We start from the raw sequence: 4,083 nt of genomic DNA, 5'->3' as shown, positions 1-4,083 counted from the left end.
AAGAGAGTGGTGGGAGATTGTTAGGGTGTGCACATGAGGGAGCTCGGTCTCCAAACAATTGAAAATTTGTGCCACTAAGCTACCACTACTTGGCCCTAAAGTAGTGCCTGAATGTATTTGGCACAAATGCATTAATTTCATCATCCTCCACAGTTGGCATGAGACACTGCAAAATAGGTGATCCCGTCCCCCCACCACCATAAAAAATGGCCCTACTATAAGAGCACCTATTGCTCTGCCTATCACAATGCTTGCTACCCTGAGACGAACGCCGTCATACACTACTAGAACACGTTGATCGACCACCCGTGGACTGTCGATGAGGCTCACAAGCATAGCCTACATACATTCATATATACACACACTCACATAGGTATGTATATACATGCATACATATTTACACACTCACACATGGACACATGATATACAAGGTTGCATATATATACTTCTAATTAAATACACTTTTTCCACTCTCTCTCTCTTTTTCTCCCTCTAATCAACTAAAAAATCCCACTTGTTTTCCTATATTTGTTTAAACTCTCTTTTTTATTTATTTTTAAATGTTTAATGTATTATAATGTTTACAATTTTGGTCTATTTTTTCTACTCATTTAGTTATTTTCAAACTTAATGTATACATTTTTCTAGTAATTTTTCACTCAATGAAACATTCATCTATAGTAATTAAGCAATTGTTAAACATTAATCTACAAAACAGTTTTTTCCTCCCTCTCTTTTCCTCTCTCACTTACACTAATTTACACTAAATCACACATGGATCGCCACCAAGCAAACCACAAGCAAAGCAAGCAAACAAACCATGATTTCATTAGGGATGCATTTCCTCGATCCATTCTTGTTAGTCAAATCCACATCTTGGAGATCACGGGGGATCCACCTTTCAAAATACATATAGCACCTACATTGAAGAGGTATTTCAAGAACCCCTCTACACACACACTTCACCGTGAATTGAAGGACCCTTCTTCCTTCATAATCGTGTAGCTTTTTGTCAATTTTCCATTTTTAAACACCTCTTGTACATGTGATTATGTAACTCTTTGGTATATAAGAAACCCTTTCGGGTGAACTCACACGCCATACCTATGTATTTTGAGGGTGCCCCCCCCCCTCCCCGAGGAAGAGATAGCTCTATGTGGAGTAGTGCATGCATGATAGATGTTCTTTTGTGAGAGATGTTTAAAAATTCTCAAAAGTTTTGTGCGACTGTGGGCTTCTATTGATCCCTCTATGCACCACATGTGGTAAAATGAGTACGTTGCAAGGATGACTTTACACTTGCCAAGTGGAAGGGAAAATTAATTAAAATTGAGTGGTAAATAATTTTTGCATCCTCAATGCAAAGGTTATGACCAAGTGGGTAGACTTGTGGAAAATGGCAAGAGCAATGCATTTTCAAGAGGAGGAAGCATGGAATCAAGCTCATGGAGTGAGAGGGCACCCCAGGTTCCTCAACACCTTGCAATATGTTTTCCATATCTCATTAGTTTTGAGTGGATCCATGAGATAATGAATAAAAGGCGTGTAGAGAGAACGCCACTGACAAAGAATGGGAGTATGCACAAGGCTCCATGCCAAAGGTAGAGTACCCATACGCCTAAACCATACTATATATTTTTACTTGGTTTTATCTTTGTAATTGATGTATTCTCTTTCTATCTTATAGTGTCTTTCCTTTAACTCTATGTTGTCAAAAGGTCGACACTTTTGTATACGCCACATTCACAAGCATTGAACCACCATGGAATTGTTGCATCGTGGGAAACTTTGACACAAATAGTGATGAGGCTAGGTATTGTGGTACTAATGAAAGGATACTAAAGGTTGATTTTAGAACCTTTTATACCTTCATATTTGAGTACTAGTGGTTTGCAAATGTATCTAGATGGAATGAGATGGGAATCTACATGGTAGACTCTAGTGTGCATCACACGGGGATGTATGACAACCTAGTTCTTCCACACAATTGTGAGTAGGTGAGTGCTTACCAAATTTACCTTTATTTGTTTGTACCATAATAACAATGTGACTTTCTCACTTTGACCTTCTGTTCTATAGGTCATCTATATCCCATCAATCCATCAATTAAAACTTTGGTACATAGTTCCCAAAGAAGAGCCATTTTTTCCACTAAAACATCTTTAATACTCTCCCAGCTTTTTCTTTGCATAAGGAGGAGATTGAGGTGAGATAGATTGATGAAACAAGTCCCAACGCCAATTTTAGCAAAGAGGATGATTTCCATGATGATGGTGATGAGATGGAAGATGATGAAGCTAACACATCCATAAATGAAAATTCCATTTATCTCTTTGTTGATCTAGGAGCCATGGACTTAGATTTAGATGATACCACTTGTATGGATATTTACAAGATGATTCATAAACATTTTGTATATTTTATTCTATGAGAAGTTTTTGTCGTGTCTCCCCTTCCCTGCCGTCTCTCACTCTCTTTAATTCTCTCTCTAATTTTATCAAGCATGCTTATTCATGTTAATCAAATTTGTGCAATAAAATTTAAATGATTAAATATCTACCATTTTGTATATTCTATTCTATGAAATTTTTTTGCCATGTCACCCTTTCCTTGTCGTCTCTCTCTCTCTCTCTCTCTCTCTCTCTCTCTCTCTCTCCCCCCCCCCCCCCCCTCTCTCTCTCTCTCTCTCTCTCTCTCTCTCTCTCTTGATCAAGCATGCTAATTTATGTTAATAAAATGTGTACGATCAATATAATAATCAAATATCTATAATTTTTTTGTCCAATTTTTATGAGAAATATCAAAATCTCTTTGATGTTTTTTTAGTAAAATTGAAAGAATTTCTCATTTGAATATTTTTGGCCCAAAGCGCTGCACGATAATGGTAGAGGTAGATAATGATGGTTATAATCTCTTTCTCTCTCTCTCTCTCTCTCTCTCTCTCTCTCTCTCTCTCTCACACACACACACACACACACACACACACACACACATACAAATCTAGCTTCACACATTTTTGTTTGTGGTTGCTTGAAGAGTAATGGCTGCAAGTGGAGTCAATGTCTTGTGTTGTGCACAGTTCACGAGTGCGTCTTGTGTTGTGCACAATTCACGAGTGCTCTCGCTGTGGTAAGGTGCTTTAATTGAACAAGAATTTCTTTATTGTACTCCTTTCTCAACATCTCTTCACAACGGTTGGGTTTGGCGCCACCATATTTGTGTAAAGCTTTTCAGAATATAGGATAAATGTAAGGATGCCTCGGAGGGTTCACTATGTGTAAAACTACCATATCACGTGCGTTCAAGACATGTTTGTAAAACCCCTTATCTGTAAATTTTTTTAAGAATATAATATACCCTTTTCTTTTAAAATCTGTAAGGTTTTTTCAAATTTGAAAAAATAATGTCCTTCTTTATATATATTTATGTAAGTTCGAGAACTTTAAATACCCTTCTGTTGAACTCACGTGATAGGTTACATTTTTATTAGGTGACCTACCCGGGAAGGATGCAGAAGCTCGACCGAAATTCTTCTAGTGTTGAAGATTCGGAGAAGAGTGCGAGCCTCTTTTGTTTTATGAATAGTTTTCTACATCGGGCCACAAATGCTTGTCCAACTTGTAGGCCACGTTGGTGACACAGTGGCTAGATGTCTTTTGCGAACTAATGTATTCGAATAACCATTCTTGCATGGTTCAATACCTATTTTTTATTCATTATTAATGAAAAATTTCATGTTCTTTATTTTTTGTAAAATAGAAAGAAGTATCCAAATTTGTATATTTGTGGGGGCAATAATGACACATATACTCATAGCAATAGTGTACATGGTAATAATAGTAGTGGAGAGAGTGAAAAAATATATGGCAATAATTTTGAACTTATGAAAACACTCCTTCCCACCCCTCTCTCTCTTCTGTGGCCACCCCATTTTGGACTCTTTCACTACCAAACACGATAAATGGCCACGATAATCTTTTTGAAAGTTTTATAGTGTCACACTTATACTCGACTCCCCACCAAAGCTCCATAGCCAACAACGATGCTCAAGAAAAAAACATTGCTAACAAAGATGCTTGATAT

General features: G+C 37.1%; 1 long non-coding RNA gene across 1 annotated transcript; it reads left to right on the top strand.

The window, feature by feature from the left end:
• The first annotated feature begins 1,441 nt into the window (after positions 1-1,441).
• Positions 1,442-2,416, top strand: LOC147433151 (uncharacterized). The gene is made up of 3 exons (XR_015185470.1): positions 1,442-1,601; positions 1,907-1,997; positions 2,080-2,416. It is a non-coding gene; the product is annotated as an uncharacterized LOC147433151 (long non-coding RNA).
• The last annotated feature ends 1,667 nt before the right edge of the window (positions 2,417-4,083 follow it).

This window comes from Adiantum capillus-veneris, chromosome 20 (assembly GCF_014529385.1).
Source record: "Adiantum capillus-veneris isolate H3 chromosome 20, ASM1452938v2, whole genome shotgun sequence".
Taxonomy (NCBI): domain Eukaryota; kingdom Viridiplantae; phylum Streptophyta; class Polypodiopsida; order Polypodiales; family Pteridaceae; genus Adiantum; species Adiantum capillus-veneris.
The sequence above is the reverse complement of the archived record's forward strand: the minus strand, read 5'-3'. Positions and strand labels throughout refer to the sequence as shown.